Source organism: Anser anser, assembly GCF_964211835.1.
Source record: "Anser anser genome assembly, chromosome: 4".
In the NCBI taxonomy this organism is placed as follows: Eukaryota; Metazoa; Chordata; class Aves; order Anseriformes; family Anatidae; genus Anser; species Anser anser.
The window spans coordinates 9,436,089-9,455,670 of NC_139724.1; the positions used below are offsets into that span (position 1 = coordinate 9,436,089).

General features: G+C 39.0%; 1 protein-coding gene across 8 annotated transcripts in view; it reads right to left on the reverse strand.

Annotated features, from left to right (window-relative positions):
• Window positions 1–19,582, reverse strand: part of BMPR1B (bone morphogenetic protein receptor type 1B) — a 265,345-nt gene that overhangs the window by 204,951 nt on the left and 40,812 nt on the right. The window lies entirely within an intron of this gene.

The window sequence follows — 19,582 nt, forward strand, 5'->3', positions numbered from 1 at the left end:
CTATAAAACCTTTACAATGTCACTGCTTATCTTATCTAAAGTAGTTTTACACATATCAGCACCAATTCAAGAGTTGCAGAATGGCTCAATTTCATTCCTATCCCAAACAGTGGCCAAATATTTATCATTTCCTTCACAATACTGGAATAGCTAGAAATTTTGCAAGGCCATAAACAGAACTGATTTGTTGATAATGGTCTGATTCAAGTAGCAGTCCTTGTTCCTATAGCAGATTTGTTATCCTCCAGTTGTTATAAACCGATGTTTGAGAGGAAAAATGAATGTTGTTCGTTATTAAGGAAAATACCTAAGTAGCATTTTCTCAGTGTTTTGCCACCAATCATTTTTTTTTTTTTTTAAATCTGCAACTAACTTATAATGATGTTGTTAATTCACAGTGTATGTTACTTTTCTCCTTTTTCTGGAATAACTTAAAAGAAAAGCACCACAACTTTTGTTCATGGTAGTTCTATGAGCATTCATATATACAAAATAAACTGCTGCAATAAGTTGTGATACTTTGTTTTTAATTCCAATTGACACAGACCACCTGCTAATGGTTAGTAAGTCTTCCCCCAAATACTTGTAACCTTGGCATTTTATGAGTCCTCCTGCATCTGTAACCATAGAACTGTTTGGGTTGGAAGGGACCTTAAAGACCATGCAGTTCCAATCCCCCCCCGCCATGGGCAGGGACACCTCCCACCAGACCAGGTTGTCCAAAGCCCCATCCAGCCTGGCCTTGAACACCTCCAGGTGTTCAGGCATCCACAGCTTCTCTGAGCAGCCTGTGCCGGTGCCTCAGCACCCTCTGAGTGAAGAACTTCCTTCCCAATCTATATCATCCCTCTTCTAGTTTAAAAACATTTCCCCTTGTCTTATCACTGTGTGTCCATGTAAAAAGTCATTCTCCATCTTTTCTATATGTCCTCTTTTAAATACTGGAAGGCCACAATGAGATCTCCCCAGAGCCTTCTCTTTTTCAGGCTGAACATCCCCAGCTCTTTCTTTCTTCACAGGAGAGGTGCTCCAGCCCTCTGATCATCTTTGTGCCCCTCCTCTGGACCCACTCTAACAGGTCCACATCTAATATATTTCAATAATATATATAATAAATAGCAATATATAATTCAACTTATAATCTAAATGAAAAGATTTAGTGACTTCTTTCCCTAGAATCATTAGGAATTCTGAAAACTTCCTTTTTCAATGCTAAACAACTTCAAAAGTGCCAGGATACTGGAGATCCTACCCTTTTACTTATATCAAGTTGTGTACTTTAGGTCATATCCTTTCCAAAACATTAAGTTCAGTGTCTGAACACTTTGTCTGGTGTTTATACAAAGCTACAGGTCAAAAAGGTGTGCTTTTCTCTTAAACTCTGCAAGCACAGAAACTTAAATTTAGTATTGGGCCTTATACAGTCATGGATTTCATGAATCAGCTGATACTATGGAAGCAAAAAGCTGGGAAACACTACAGTAATCATAAAAGTGTCCTGTTTCATAAGACAAGGAAGCTTTTTGCCACAATTAATATTTTTTTCACTTTTTAAATATAGGTGAAAAACATTTTCATAGGTCTCTCGTGTTCATTCAGGGAAGCTGCCCTTTTCCCTCTCGTGCCATTTATCAGACTCACAAGCAAAAGCTGAGAAAGGCACAGATTGGAATAATTACACAGATAGTTTGGGCCTAATTAAACAAATTACTCAAAATCAGTAGTATTTAAAATCTATTGAGAAAATGAATAGATGCCATCAAAAAGTTTCTAAAGGAGACAGATTACAGAAAAGTGCTACAACATGAGGAGTTACAGGATTTCACTTGATGCATCCTCTGTGATGCAAAAAGACTGATCTCAATGAAAAACCCAGTGAGAAATTCTTTTATATACAGTGTTTACCTATGCTACAACTGTGCAATTTGACTGCAGAAGCCTAGATCATTCTACTGGACATTGGGTTTCATTGGTGGGTTTACTTTCTAATTTACACAGAACTGTGATGGAATAAAATCAATCTAATGTATTTCCAATCATCTGTACCTACAAATTTTATTAGGGAAGAAAAGTAATTGCAATATAGACAAGAAGCTGAGTGTGCACATCATGCTAATTACAAAGACAAAAGGATCTCATCTGAAACAGTTTCAACCCCCTCCCCTCCCATGAGACTCACGTGAAGAACTAAATGGTCTGAAAATAAGGCAGAATCGCAACAAAATAGCAGTTCTGCTAAGAAATGTGACATTTTAAGTTTACAATTTTAAAGTGGCATATCAGTGAAAAAAGGAGAATGCTCTAAAAAGAGGGGAAAAAGAAAAAAAGCAAAAAAAAACCAGAAGATTCAGCAAAACAGGTGAACCTTCAGCTGAGGAGAAACTAAGCGAAAAGAAAGAAGTGATTTCACCAAAAGAATGGCCATCATTGATAAACCATGAACTCTTCTATCCCACACACAATCAAACACAAGTGGAAACTACAGCACACGGGCTGTAGGATGACGACAATTCACCAACCTACACAATTCACATATACACCTAAAGTTTTCCACATAAGTTTCCTAGGTTCCCTAAGGCTCACAGTGTTTGTTATCAGCAAAACACAAGTCTCTGTCTTACAGCATTCTTATATTGTTACAGAAATAAAACCACTGCTGCTCTGCCATACGCTGAAGGCTCATCTATTTCAATCCATTTCAGTAACTCAGCCTTATTCAGTTTTTCTGCTTATTCGGTTATAGTGCAGCAAATTAGTGCTGTCTGAGTGACTCAGACAGCAAGCACTAAAAATCACAAGTGAACTCCAACGCAACAAAGTCCTCATCTGCTTCAGTTTGTCCCTCCACACTTACTTGTGCTTTCCCACACCCACAGATATGCTTTTCATGCACAAGCTCCATGCCACTCAGGCATTCACACACTGAGCCATCTCCACTCACTATTAGAAGGAAAAGTACTTATCTAAACAGTCAGCGTGAAACCTGAGCCATCTGTTTCCAACTGAAGTCCAAAATATATATATATATATATTCAGACTGTCTTTTGGACTAATATTCAAATATTTTATTGGTATAAGAAGACTAAATGCTGCCCTTCCAGTCTCAAAAGTCTCTCCAAAGGAAAAAAAAAAAAAAAAAGAAAAGCAGGATTACATTCCCAGCATTACAGACAACATGGGGAATTAGGTTTCAGAATTTGCTGCAACTGTCCCCATAGCATGCAAAAGTACTGCAAACCGCAGGAAGACTTCCTGTACTTCCCCTGCAGCCTGTAGATTCACTCCAGCAAACAAATGCAGCTGACGAACAGCAGGACTGAAGTGCCAAACCTTTGCAGCCCAGCTGTCACTCATCCTGGAGCTACCCTCCTACACTGCACACCATGCCTGGGGACACCTCTCTACCAGGAAAGGTCCCAACATTGGAGCTACCACTGTTCCACTTGTTTGCACAGACAGCTTGAGAATCCAATACTCAACCAGTGTAAGAACAGGAAAGGCTCTTGATCAATGGCTTTCACTTATCCATCATCTCCCACAGGCTTTCAGTCAAGTCTGTAAAGCAAAGAAGCTCAAGGAGTAAAGTTTACTTCATCATGCAAGCAAATAGGTCAGATTTATCCCGGGATTAACAGGATACAACACAGCTGTAAACCAATGAAAAGACAAAGGCTGCCGTTGCTTGGCACCGTAATTATTTTATTAATTTATTTTTCTTAGATTTTAGGGAGTATTTTTGCTTTGCCTTAAAAGCAAATTATAAATTCTATAAATTCTCAATTGCCTAAGTCTTTGATTTCTGAAAGACTGATAAACAGCTTCAATACATACTTAATAATCCACTCCACTTGAAAGGATTTCAATGCCTATCAGCCAAAATGCAGTAACACTGTACTTGTTCCCACTTATTTCACAGAAAAGAAACCAAGAAGCTAAACAAATGTTACTGCTTAAAACAGAGTCAACTTAGAAAATATTTTCTATCAAGTTCAAGAACAAACAAAATGAGACAGTACAAACAGCCCCCAAGTTTATATGGCTCTATTGACTAATCAGCGTTGTCAATATTGGAATACTATATTACAGCCAGTCATGAAATTAATACTTGAGACATTCTAGTGTTGTTTTTTTGCTCAGAAGTAGAGGAGAAAAGGTACTACAAAAATCATGTGCGTTGACATTATGAGTCATCTGTTTATACTTCTTAAAGCAACTACCAAGGTATGTTTGAGGCAGGTATGTTTAAGGGAAGAGTGAGAAAATACATTTCAGAGGAGTAAGGTTAAGAATTTAACTGTGGCATCCAAGTACACTTAACAACTGGAAATTCATTTCCAGGCTCAGGCACAAGCTGAGTCCAAAAGACCTATTTTGTTCTCTACACAAAGACTGGCTGGCACTATTACTAGAAATGCTGAGCCGGTGTAACTACATTTTCCACATGAAATTTACACAAACTTTTATTACAGAAATTGGAAGGAGCACTAGGTATGGACTGGAAAGGAGAGTACTGTGTGCTCCATGAAAATGACTTCAATACCAACACCGAGGCACATTACAGAAGACAGAACATGAAACCACATGACTAAAGCACGTATGTGTATTTGAAGCACAAAAGGGCATTCGATATATTTGCAGTCAACTGAAAAACATCCCAAGAGTGAACTAACAAAGGTGAAGTTGCACGGAAGTATACGAGATCAGATGTGATGAAGGACTTTCCAAGTAGAGCACATAACCAGCAGCCAGCTTCACTTTTCTGCAGCGGTACTCATGTGAGGCCTAAAAGCCACTGCAATCTCTCAAGCCACACACCTGGCTCCACCAGATACCCAGGGCCACGTGGTTCCCCATCTCCCACAGATTAGGAACAGGACCCCCACGAACACCAATTCAAGAAGGAACCATAAGCCTTCTCTTTCCAACACATGCTCTACGTTGTAACTTGACATCATCCTGAAAGGCATAGAGGCTCTCCTGGAAGGCCTACCTTCCCAGCTGAATCTGTAACATCTTGTTGACATAGTAGGCCACAACCATAGAATGCCCACTAACATAATATTTATCCAATAAAGCATCTAAAATCATTTCTGGGTGTGCTTCTGTAAATTCCAAACCTTTTCCTTTGAAATAACAGGATTATGTCAATAGTGAAATATGTTAATATATCTACCCATGCCTATGATAGGTCAAGCACGAAAGATAGCTATAATGACAAAAGCTAACAAAAATGTTACAAGAATTCAAATTTTGTTCAAGTTTGGTTTTGTGTAGATTTTTGTTTGGTTGTTGTTTTAATAAATGCTAAAAATTAAAGTAGATAGAGAGAAAAACCCACAGGAGATGGAATTACAAGTCCTTTCAGGCTGATGTAGTGAAAAGCAAGGAAGTTAAGGCATTCATTATAAAAATCAGTAATTTTTAAAACCTCCCGTGTTGTAAAATACTATTACCATTTTTAAAAAGGGACAAGATTTTTTTTCCTCCTGTTTACAGGCTCCATACAGGAAAGCGTTCTGCACTTTGTATTAAAAAACAAAACCAAATTCACCACATAGTGTAAATAAAGAGGGCTGAACCAGGGGGGGAAGCAGGGGACACAGAACTTCTCTCTTAAGTGACATTACCAAGTTGCCAAATTAAGCTACAAGAAAAATGACTGACATCTCCATCATATATGAGTAGGCTTCATTACTTCAAAAGAAGAGGAGAAAAAGGATAACTTTCCATCATGCATAGTGCTTGCTCCAAGAAATCAGACTATAACAAGGGAAAGATAAAAAACATTCGAGTACTGAGCAATTTGTCAATCAAATGGAAAAATACACCTTACCACAGCAGAAAAATAGTTACTAATTCACTGCAGTAGAAAGTAATTTGTGAATTGACTCTCAGGACATTTTCTTTCACCTGTGTTTACATCAGAGTCAGATGTTTTTGAACTATATTGGTTGCATACTAAGTATGGTTTTGCCTGTCACACACAAAATATATAGTGTGAATAAACTGCATAAAGATTGGGAATGATTAGAAGCATTATACCATGGAAATACTACATAGGCACGAAGAGCGCATAACATTACCCTTGAATAATTAAGGGTCAATAGGTCAGTACTCACACGTAGACCTTTCCTCAAAGCAAGGTTACCAAAGTGACCTACCCCAAACCTCCTGCCTCCTGATGTATTTTTTGCCCATCTCTGGTCCAGGTTTTCCGCGTAGTTGGAATTCCACAGATGGTCCCCATCGCCCCCAAAGAAATGTTCTTTCCAGATGAATTCCCCAGAACAGGGCTTTATTTCTTAGAAAGCAGAGGGATATTTTCCAGAAATTCATGATTCCCAGTAGTGCAACAACTTGCTAATACTTAGTCATTCTGTAATCTTAAAAAATCTGGTAGAAGTTTAAACACATTTTCAAAGGGCACTGATGTTCCCATAAATACTGGAAGCTCTCTGCCCAGCATCTGACAACTGTACGTTACAGGATTTGGCCATTCCCTCTCATCATTTCAATTCAAATAGCATATTTTAATAAAGCCTATGCTAATACAACACTTTTGAAGTTTTAGTCAACTATTTTAAACAAGGTATTCTAATGCCCTTTAACACACAAAACATTCAATATCCCAGCACTACAGTCTCTCCTTTTTCTTAGCATTTTATTACTTTTGTTGATGTTAATGATTTGCTAAGCTTATTTCCCTTCAACTAGTCTCTGTGTTTCTCAGAGTTCTTTCAAAATTGCTTAAGTAACAAAAGACATTACAACACAAAGATAAAAGGAAAGATAGCTTAGTATATGATTTTCCCAGCTGAACTGTCACGCCTCAGCACACACAGCTGTGCCCATCAACTCTCTTCATGCCATCGCAGTACTGGAATGATACATGCACACCCCCTTTGGCAAAATACTGCTCATTTATCACAGACCCTTTTCATTCATATTCCATGTTCAGTAATCCTTTTCCCGGATTTCTACTTAGATCTCTGGAGGATGTACATATGTAAATGACACAGTATTGTCATTCCTGCATTGTATCTGCATTCTACACAAAGGCCAAAAGGCAGACCTCTATCTTGAAATAAATTTAGCATAATTAATAACAGTTTAATAAGTTGTATCCTCTCTGTACACAGACATATCTCTTCCAAATGCTAAGTGGACATTAATTGAGCATGTTTATCAGGAAAAAGATGAGAACGCCTGTAACTCAGATGATACAGAAATGTATACAAGGAAAATCTTTAATTTCCTATATTAATATAGTACTTTAAGGGGAAGTCAAAGAGAGGTAAACATGAATTAAATGAGAATAAAGGAAATCTTGATTTAATAATTGATTTTTAATCTCTTTTGCATTTATACTTCATTGACCTTAAAAAAAATCTCATTTTCACCGGCCTGCTGTAACCACTGAAACAAACATTAACTCTAAACCAAATTAAAACAGGATCTTAAAGTACTGAAAGAGTTCACTAAAGGTACCTTGCACAAGTGGCAAAGTAAGTTTACCTAAATTCTCTTTCATTTGAAACCAAGTTGCTGAATAAAGAAATTTCTACAAAAAGGGTTTATTATAATCCTTGGTTGGATTTTTAAAGGTTTCTAAAACAAAGGTATGTGCATGGGAGCATTATTTTTTTTTAAACGTGCCTGTGGGCATGTCTGTACATCCCCTGTGTCTTAAGAGACCCCTGCCTAGCAAAGAGCTGCAGAACGTGGCACTGCTCAGCTCCAGTACTGCTCACTCCAGCTCCCCCAGGATGCAGTCATCATATGCCCATGGTCCCATGGGACACATTCACCGGGCGCAGAGGCTCCCCAGGATAATCAGGTCCTTATCAAACCTAATTTTAAAAGGCAGCTCACTTGAATGCTTTGTTTAAAGATACAATTATTACCAAATCTTAGATCTTTAAATAAGGTTAAATACTCTACGTTGCTATACTGTTCCTCATACTTACAGGCTTTATTTTTAATTTTTCAATCAATTTTTGGCAACCCAGACAGACCAGTGATTTTGGTTAGTTTCCACCACCTCCACTGTAGCTGACTCAAGCTTGATTTCAAATGTCTGCAGAATATATTCGGTGTCTGAACTACTAATCCAGAGATGTATTTTTCAACTTGTTTCCTTAGAAGGTGATGGAATCAATTCTATTACTGTTATTTTCAGAAAAACTGAAGAAAGTTCAAAGCCCAGTGTTTTGTTTTAAATAGAGCCAGCCTTTGAAATTCAACTACCTGCCAGTCTTCTCTCTAAAATGCCTTTTTAAGCAGTTCACGTAACATAGCAAGTAATAAACATACGACAAAACTTCAGCAAGTATGAAAAGACAGGAAAAAAGCACATGCCATTTCTGTTTCTACCTACACATACAATATAAATTAAGCATAAGGTAACAGTAGCTTAACTAATTCTATTAATCTCTATGAATAAACATTTCATTTGGCCATTTTCACATCCTGTAATTATTCCAGAGGAAACACGGGTTAAAGGTTCAACTAGCACTTAAAATGTCTCCTAAACCATAATTATATCTACAAGACTTAGCCTGTGGGTAAAATTTGGAAACCTATGACACAAAGCATTTATTTTTCTCAAATACTCTGTGGAGTCCAATTATTCCAAAGATTTTTTTTTAATTTTTTTATTTTTTTTACTATTCATACTCAGTTGTATGCAAAGCATGCCTAAAACTGAAAAGGTATCTGAAACCTCCACAATTTGGGCCATGAAGCATTATTATTGAGCTATAATAAATGATTAAAACAGAATCATGAGCTCCTTCCTCATGTTCATTCAAAGAAAGCATCATAAAAGCAGAGTTACAGCTGTAGCTATTGCTCCATCATTTTCAAAGATGGAAGAAGAGCCCACAAAGTATAAATGTCATGATGTACCTGTTTAGACAAGTTATGCTATTAGGAAAAAAAATGCAAGTATAAAATGGAAATTACCTGACATACAATGGGAAGAGGCTGAGAAGTGAGCATTCAGGACAGGCCTGAATTCAAGTTAAGTAGATAATATACTACAATGACAGTGTCTTGCAGTTCTTATCTATAGAGTACTCTATTCTCCTTCTTTCCATTAAATATGCACAAGTGACATATGCAGCATGCATTAAATAAAACACTAATTTCCCACCAACATTTTACAAGTCACCTAAATAAAAGGTTGTTTGTTTGCCATTATTAACAACGCACTGACTTTGTTCGACCATGGCCACTAGTTTTTTTTGTTTGTTTTTTTTTTGATGTGAAAGCATCAATGGGAGTTTTTCATAGTGAAATTTGCGGGCATCAATTCAAAGTCTGGGTAGTGAAAAAACAACTGCTTCACTACTGATTGCAAATGGTGCAATTGATGGAGTCTGGCAAGCAAGTTCCTAGGTTTTGGTTAAAAAATACAGTGTCAAAAACTCATGAAATGGATGTTAACGTTAATTCTATAACATATGTGTGTGTATATATATATATATATCTCAAATTCAAAATAGTACATACTAGAAATAAGACTCTTCTTGAAGCACAAATTCAGCCCTCCGATATGTATTCATTGTAATGGCTTTGCTCAATGTTACAGGGCAAGCCATCTATGCAGCCAAATTAAAAAGAAAAAACACACCAATCCTCCTGCAACTGGTTCAACATATTAACCTAAAAATGTTCTTTTTTAAACCTTTATTTTATGCACTACTTATCCTGTTTTTTAAAATATAAAAGTATAAGAAATCACTGTACCGCATGTGGAAAGGGCAGTTTCATAACAAAGAACTTAATGCTGAGCCACTACAGAGCCAAGCTTAAGCTTAAATCCAAACCAAAATGACTATATAGGTATTGACTAAGAATTTTGGTTTACAAAAAGTTTTCCGTTATTTATTTTTTGAAACATTCCAGTTTCACTAAAAAAAGCCCCCAAACCACCCTAACTGCGTTCAACATATTTTTAGACTCCTCCCGATGTTTTCCTTTCCTTGGCAATTTTTCTTCAGAGTTACATTAACGTCTCACTCACCAACACAGACGGCTAATGGATCTCAATAGGTATCTGCCAAAGGCAGCAAGCACTAAATATACGGAATAGCACAAGGCTCAAGATGTTTTATGTTTCAGACACTATGCGTAACCATTTTGATCTTTCCACACCCAGAGCTACAATCAGATCAGAGAGGATCTTAAAAGGATTCCCTAAGTATCTTCTACAAGATAAAACATAAAACTGTATCTATTCAGGAAGATGCCTCTTTGCTGCTCAAAATAGTTTCCCCATTATTTCTCACTTAGTTCAGTTTATATTGATGACATCTAGGGGATGGAGAGGGAATGAAAACAGCAAATTGTTCTCTCCAATTCCAGTGTGAAGAAATGTTCATCAGTTTATAAAGCAGCAGAGAAGTTCAAGGTCTCTCTGACCTTTCAGTAGTATGGGACAATCTTTACACAAGGACTAACTGTTCTCACACGGTTCCTCCACTGCACAAGGTACTAATCTTTTTGTTAACACTTGGCATTCAGGTTGTCTTTTTTTACTACTGTTTTTGTGTTTTTGTTTTGTTTTGCTCCTGATGAAACCACTCACCACTTACATCCCAGCACAGTGATACAATGTATGATCCTGTCCCAGACATAGGTCCATCTTTTCAGTTCCTTCCTCCTCCCTCTTCAGTATGTTAGTGTCCCACAGACTAGAGATGGGCTTCAACTTTCTGCACCAGTAATTCTTTTGCTTTGATGGTGAAACTGGTCATTTTATAAGTGATGTGAAAGGGCTATGCTTGAACAAGCTGACAAGTCTTGCTGATAAGTCAAGCTCTGTTTTACAGCAGGAATGCCAGAAGCAGCCTAGCTTTAAACACCAGGTTCACCTACAGTGGGCTCGAGATTTCCTTCAACAGAAAGCAGAAGAAACACCCCATAGTGCAGATGGAAACAGTTAGAGACCTGCTGCTCTACCTGGACTATCACAAGTCCATGGGGCCAGATGGGATCCACCTGAGGGTGCTGGCAGATGCGATTTCCATCATCTATCAGAGGTCATGGTCACCCAGAGAGGTCCCGGATGACTGGAGACTTGCTAATGTTACGCCCATCTATAAGAAGGGTCATAAGGAGGACCCAAGAAGTACTGGCCTGTCAGCCTGACCTCAGTGCCAGGAAGGGTTATGGAACAGGTCATCTTGAGTGCAGTCACACAGCATATGTGGGACAACCTGGGTATCAGGCCCAGTCAGCCTGGCAAATCTTGCCTGACCAGTGTCATCTCTATGACGGGGTGACCCGCCTGGTTGATGAGGGAAAGCTCGTTAAGGTAGTCTACCTAGACTTCAGCAAGGCCTTTGACATGGTTTCCCACAGTACTCTCTTGGAGAAGCTGACAGCCCATGGCTTGGAGACGTACACTCTTTGCTGGGTTAAAAACTGGCTGGCTTGCCAGGCCCAGAGAGTGGTGGTGAATGGAGAGAAATCCAGCTGGCAACTGGTGACCAGTGGTGTTCCCAAGGGGTCTGTGCTGGGGCCCATCCACTCTAATATCTTTATTCATGATTTGGATGAGGGAATTGAGTGTACCCTCAGTAAGTTTGTAGACAACACAAAGCTGACGGGAAGTGTTGATCTGACGGAAGGTAGGAAGGCCCTGCAGAGGGACCTGGACAGGATGGGTCGATGGGAAGAGGCCAATGGGATGAGGTTCAACATGGCTGAGTGCCGGGGCCTGCACTTTGGTCACAATAATCCCATGTAGAGCTACAGGCCTGGGGCAGAGTGGCCGGAAAGCTGCGCAGAGGAAAAGGATCTGGGGGTGTTGGTTGATGCTTGCCTGAACATGAGCCGGCAGTGTGCCCAGGTGGCCAAGAAGGCATCCTGGCTTGTGTCAGGAATAGTGTAGCCAGCAGGACCAGGGAGGTGATCGTCCCCATGTACTCTGCTCTGGTGAGGCCGCACCTCGAGTACTGTGTTCAGCTTTGGGCCCCTCACTACAAGAAGGACATCGAGGCCCTGGAGCGTGTCCAGAGAAGGGCTACAAAACTGGTGAAGGGCCTGAAACACAAGTCCTGTGAGGAGTGGATGAGGGAGGTGGGATGGTTGTGTGTGGAGAAGAGGAGGCTCAGGGGAGACCTCATTGCTCTCTGCAACTGCCTGAAAGGAAGGTGTGGGAAGCTGGTGGTCAGCCTCTTCTCGCATATAACTATTGATAGGACTAGAGGGAATGGCCTCAAGTTGCACAAGGGGAGGTTTAGGTTGGAAAGTAGAAGGGATTTCTTCTCACAAAGAGCAGTCAGACATTGGAGTGGGTTGTCCATGTTGGTGGTGGAGTCACTATCCCTGGGGGTGTTTAAGGAAAGGTTGGACATGGTGCTTAGGGACATGGTTTAGTGAGTGATAGTGGTAGTAGGGTGATGGTTGGACCAGGTGATCTTGGACACCTTTTCCAACATTAAAGATTCTATGGAGCCAAAGTGCTATTGCTCAATACAGACAAGTCCATAGCCAACACTCATTGCTAGGTCTTCTTTGAAGACAGAAACATATGTTAAAAAGAAAAAGTTTATGTGGAATCATGGTTGATTTAGACTTCTCTAGCAATGGACCTTATAATTCCTTGCATGCTAAATAAGTAGAGGAATTTTTGTTAAAGCATAAGGCATCTTGGAAACTTGTGTAAGAAAAAGTGTTCAGTTGATGTGTTTGAATCTAAGAGTTAGAAACTTACAATCAATTAGAAATAAACACTGGTCTAAATCAAGCTGTACAACATCTGAGACATTTATTAAAAACAATATGAAAATATATGCACGTACACAAATTTTATTATTTTTGTTGAAGGAAAGTATGACAGCATACACCTGTTGTTTACAACCACTTCTAATGAAAAGGTGCCAACATAAACTGACTTGCAAACTCTCCACGCTGCTCAGTAGAAAGAAACTTAGACCCTGATTTAGCAAACACCTACTTCTGCTTGAATATGTTACCTACCTTGAAAGTTCACAGGAATATTTCACCCAAAATAAGCTGTCAGCCTACAATAACATTTCAACACTTGAGGCTAAAATGGTACCTAAAAAAAGCCATGCCAACACTATATGCTTTGTTTGTGAAGTGTGATGTATACTTTCAGATGGTGAATAACATTCCTTGTTATTTTTGTCACTTACAGCCTGTCATAGTCCAGTAACTGCCCACTGCAGAAGATATTGACCATGAGGTTTCTATGGCTGCAATTGGAAGGCAAAATTTAAACTGATGGTCCATTCATTCGTTTACAGAAGATGCTTGGCGCTGCTAATGGCAAGTCATTCTCTGTAAGCAAGAGCAGTTACTTCAGCTTTCTGTACAAGGTTGATTCCTGCCTAGCAAAACAAGTATAAATCATTGTATACCTATTATCACTTATCCAGTATGTCATATAATCATCTTCTGCAAGAACAGCACTCACGACAGCTAGCGTTCAACCTATTTGTGCAATATGAAACAAAACAACCACCCACAAATTAACTATACAACTTTCATCCTAATTACAATTACTACCAGGTAGGGGGGAGGAGGTGTAAATTCAACACTTAGATATAAGTTAATATTAATGCTTTGGAAGGATGAATTTATCTAGAAGCAAACCTCAAATCCCAATTGCTGGTCTTTGCCAAAGCATTGCAGAACTCCGACAGAAAAAGAAAAGCACCTGCTCTTCTCCTTACAGCTCCATCTCTGACCCAGCAGTGCAGAGCAGCCCTGGCCAGATGCAGGGAGCCTCTATGCAAGCCTGCAGTTCATCCTCATCACTATCCTATCCTTGCCTGCAGTGCCCCCAGTTGCTGTAGCAACTCACCATGTAAACCCAAGAATGCCTTTGGGCTCTAGAGCTTAGTGAAGTATTAGCATTTTCAAAATGCATATAGTTAAGAAAGGAAAACAGAAGCCTGCTATACCTATTCACCTCCACTTAACTTAAATCCCCTGAACGCTGGTTAGATATTTAGTAAAACATATGGTTGTTTTTCAGATTTCTTCTGCACAACCTACAATTAGAAAACCAGATCTCATAAGGTAATTTTATGGATCCAATAAAAGCAAGCATCTGGTATCTTCTTAGATTTCATTTTTCAGAAGAGATCTGCTCATCTGTAAGAGTATTTCCTGTAATTTAGTTCTTTGCAAGATATTTAGGATGTCAAAACATATATGGCTTTATTTATGGAGCAGGTTCCATTTGTGTTACCTCATCATATACACAGGCATTACGGAGACGCAAACCCATGCATTGAAGCCTACAGTCTTTTATAACATTTTTATGCTGGTGAAACTGCTACAAAAAGCTGGGCCAGATACTGATATATGTCATGTAGCACAGTTACAACAGGCATGTCACACTGGCAAGATTTTGCTAGGGAACCAAAGTGACAGCAGCAGCGACGTTAGATAGCAACTAGTGGTATTAGGCAGGAAGGTCAGAACAAGAGAACAAATGACTTGTGGTTTCTTTTTTTTTTTTTTTTAAAAAACTACATCACTTTGTATTTCTAAATAAGAATGTGTCAGGTGAAGAGAATTTAACTGTAGCTATCAGCTCACCTTCAGTCTATAGCTTCCAGATACCACAGCACATGATTTGGAATGATCCCCAATAAGTTATGACCAATTTGACATTTACACTGGTGCCATAAGTCTTAATTCTCAGTTCTCATTCAGATGTATAATGATTTAAACTTAATAATTACAAGAGTAATTATATTAATATGATGTGTAATTATTTTAGGAGAAATTATTAATACTAATACTACTGGTCCTTGCAACTCTAGAGGCCAGACCTGTTTTTTTGGTAAGTGGTATAATACTTTTTGTATGTTTATCACCATTATAACAGTTACTTCCCCTAAAGCCTAGTCATTCAATAACTGAGTTTAAACATTTGGCCCCAATGTTCTTACTCACCTGTGTGAATAAATCCTAGCCCCACAGAGAACAGAAAAATTCTGTTTCTTTATGATCAACTTCCTCTGTGATACAGCAAGTCCTTTTTAAAATACTGCCAGGTAGTAAAAACAGATTTAGCATTTTCTTAAAACAGGAAGGCATGTAGTAGGAGATGAGACCCTCCTTATACATCTGTTCCCAGTTGTTCTTATTTATATCACCAAACTTTCCAGATGTCATGCTCTTCATGTTCTATCCCTGTGGAATGATAATCTATGTTCCTCTTACATGCTCATTATATCTACCCTTATATTTATGCATTGAAAATAATTTATAAATGACTAATGTGTTAAATTCTTATTTTCTGTAGAGATTTGCAAGAGCAGAATTCACCAATTCCCTCTTGCAAATTACTTAGAGAAGGAAAAGGATGGAGCAGTGTGTCTGGGCGATGGGAAGGGGAGGCAGCAGCACAGGGTGCAGTTAGCTGGAAATAAAACTGGGGGCAGCCTCACCTTCAGTGAACCATTCATATATATTGAAAGGAGGAGAAGCAAAGAACAAAACAAATGCCAGACCTGCAGGTGTGCTAACAAATTAAAATCGGAGCAGGAGAAGAGAATTCTGCTATATCCTTTCAACCTCTGCTTCACCTTGGCAAACGGTATGACACAGCCTCGATTCTAAGCAGAATTGCATGCAATCAGTCTTAATGGTGCTACCCGTAAATGCCGGGGGTATCTGCACAGGTTGCTATGGCTCTGCTGCTGCCCCACCGGTTGGCATCGCTTACAGGAGCTCCAGAGCTGCTCCCAGCTTTTAAAGGATGGAGAAAGGAAAAGAATACAAACTAAGCCCAAAATTGATATTGTAGACATCACAGGCAATGATAAATTATTTCAGTTGTAAAAGGAGTTTTCAACAGTACACAGTACTGGCTTCTGGCTTCTCAAGAAAGCACTGAAGAAACAACTAAATTTGTGTTTCTCTACTTAAGTGATTTCTTGCACTAGAGTTACGCTAATGCAACAGAAAAGAGAATATTTGTGAAGTTGTTACATGGTCCACATTTAAAAAAAAGAATTATACAGTGTTCTAAAACCTCCAAATCATGTTTTATCTCTGTATGTATTCCACTTTGAATTTTCTAATTCTAGTAAAAAGAAATGCTGTTCTCTATTAAAAATCTGAAAAATATCAATTTAGTTTATATGAAGATCTCAAAGAATTCCCACTTCCCAAATCCCTCTGAACACACACAGGGAAGAAACTTAGGCGTCTAAGTCTGGCATTAGTATTTTAAATTCTATGCAGAAGCTGCATAATATAGTTTTAAATTAATAACTTGACTTTATATATATATAAAACACATAAGCCATTATGTAGCTATGAAAAGGTTCCTGTTAAAAGCCATGCTGTTTTTGATAAGAAATCAATTTTTCATGCTTTGTGTTTGCAAAATGGACCAGTACACTTCTATAACTACAATCAATTGGTTTTCCTGATAAAAAGCGTGAACACAATGGAGAGATCGTTACATCCAAGCCTTATACTCATCACAGAGATGCACTCAAGTAGAGCACAGTAATCTCACAGACATGCAGCAGTAGGGCAGCAACACATTTATAGCAGGGAAATTGGAGGGTTCTTGAGATTGCCTTAGGCATAAAGTCGATACACCGCATAAACAGAAACTCAAAAACTCAGAAATAAGTTCCATTGGAGTACTGTTTTTCAGAGGATATGTTCTACCAGAACAGGTCTTCAATTTTTAAGATCTCTAGCTACGAGAAGTTAAAGGTTTATGTCAAGGATCCTCCATGGCCACATTTTGCCTCAATGACTGTTTTTTTTTAAAACCATGATTCAGTCTCCAATATCGTAACTAAGAATTTAACCCTTTTGCTTTATAGAAGATAACCCTTTTGCCTTATAAAAGACAAGCTAGCAGATTTCCTTCTAAAAAAATGTTTGGTAACTACAGTGCTCCCAGGCAAGCAGCTAGCATTCTGTCTTAGTAAACCTAAAACCTGTTATTGCAAACCAATGCTGGCAATTCAACAGGCTTGGCAATCTCAGTTTGGGCCCTGTTTCCCTTCCAGCTCCAAAAGTGAATTTGGAGATTGGCATTATCAATTCGTAAGATTAGGAGGAACATACTTGGATGGGGATCACTCAGTGTCCCAAGCAAAAAGTACCCTGTTCTAATACATCCAGAACTCTGGTGGGTTTTTCAGGTCCTGAGCTTTTGTCCTGTCCACAAAAGCCACGTGTCTGGCTGCGCAAGGGGTTGAGCTGAATTTCTTGCAGGAAAACAGTCACCCTGCAACAACTTTGCCCTGAGGTGGCTTATCTTGAGCCAGTTTTCCTCCTTGCATATTTTTCCTATGCCTTCCTATTGAACTACACATGAATTGGCATACACAGAGTACACTACATATACTTAGAGTATAAATAATGTATTCACTGTACATATACTTTACATGTATTAGCCACTTTGGTAGACTGTATAAGCAGTTCCAGCAGAGTCTGCACCTGTCCCAGTATATTCCCTCTGGTTTGCTGCAGCAGTACCAGATCAGATAAACTGTCCATTTACAGGAGGTAAAGATGCAGCTCTTGGTGCTAAATACAGAGAGTTTTTTTTTTTGCCTGATCACCTTTCATTCAATGCACACCTGGTTTGGGGGACAAGATGATCAGGAAACTGATGTTAAACCAGAAGACCCCACAGCAGTCTATTTAGACCCTTGTAACTCTGTTCCACACTTGCTAAACCTTTTCACCAAACCTTATTAGAAACAGAGCTCCCATAGCACAGGAGGGAATTAGAGAGTTTCTGCACTACGTTCACACCACTACGAGCCCTACTGGAGCAGCCATGTGCTGGAGTGTTTTCCACGGTCTTTATATTAAAGCAACTCACTTTACAGGTCAACACTCTGGCAAGCAGCTCCTTGGCGAGACTTGCAGCTTCCACAGTGGCAGAGGGAGACAGCCACAGCTGTACCAGCTGTACATTTAACGCTGAGCCCAGGTTCCCAACAGCTTAAATAATATGAGTTCAGCAGAGCAGTCAAGATTACACATTAGGCAACCCTGAGCAAAACAGGAGCAATTAGAGAACAGCTGGGGAGTGCTCAAATGTGTAACCAGATATTCTCACAGTCAATACATATCAATACAACGTATAAAAACATGGTCAAGCACCACAGCTCTCTCCTGCAGAGGGGCTGTAGTTGGGTGGTCTCGCAATGAAAAGTCCGTGTTAAATCACATCTTGTCCACCCGTAAAGACAGACAGCCACAAACTAGTTCTCGACACTTGGAAATAGAAAGTGCTCCAATCAATGCGCCAGTAACTTGAGTAACCCCGGAGAGGACGTTTCTGGACAAGGTAATGGTTGACCATAGGAACATGGCACTGCAAGGAACCTCCTGAACGACAGGTCTAATGCATGATTTCCTCCTTTCACACCAGAAGGGAAAACAAGGCTCTCTCCGTACATAATTGCAGAACACACTATACCTACACAACTATACCCTGACAGCTGCTATGCTAATAGCATAGCACATTTTCTGCTATTCCCAATCCTGTTAGGTAATCTGAAGCACTACTAGCCACTGAACTCCTGCAATAAGGACTCCAAATCATCAAGTCATCAAAAGAAAATTGCCACAATTCACAAGTCCTAATTGGAAGGATGAGAATAAGTATATTCAGACAAGTTTCTTGAGTGATGAATAATGAATACTATCTAAAAGAAAGAGCAGCTATCTACATGTAGCTGCAGATGTAGGTGGGTTTTTTTTGTTTGTTTGCTTTTTAATTATATCCACCAGATTACCTGTGGGAAGGATGAAATTTAAGAAAAACTTTAAAAGTACAGATGGCTGGATATGCCCAGCAACTGCTCTGAGAACTAGTACATAAAAGGTTGGAGAAGGTAGCTGCAAAAGAAGTCAGGCAATGATTGAAAGACTGCAAGAGGCTGGAAAGACTATAAAGGAGATGACAGCAACACACAGAAGCACAAAGACTAAATAAATTTAAGGACAAAAGGAAATTGGAAGGACAGAAACATTTCTGATGGGCTGGAGCAGAAACACTTTAAAGGAAAAACTCGACAAAATTTTGAGATGTCCATTTCTAAATAGGTGTCAAGAGGCAACAGATGGAACAACAGTCAAAACTTGCTTGAAAAGCCAAGGAGGAAAATGGACTCTCTTCTGCCAAATGACTCTTCAGCCCATGATTTTAAGTTTCTGGGAAATGTACGATACATTTATTGTCAATTGGCTTGTGTTTTTTATGGCTTCTTGGATATTATTAATAGGCCAGTGAGTTCTACAGGCTGTTTTTAAAGAATGTTTACCAGGCAATTTCCAAGATCTCTGGAGAATGCGAATCACCAAATATGTGTTTTCAATTTAGGAACTTATAAAGCAAGAATTAATGATAATGATATTAATTAATCTCAAAGAGTAAAATATAATGGACATGAAAATAAACACAGCTAATGTAACAGCAAAATTCAACAGAATTTAATAAACTGAAGTTAGGACTAGATAATTTGCATCCCAGAGCTCTGGAAATCCTGCCACAGGAAGCAGGAGGTGTTAAAGTATTTTAATACATCTCCAGTGTTGAGGGTGG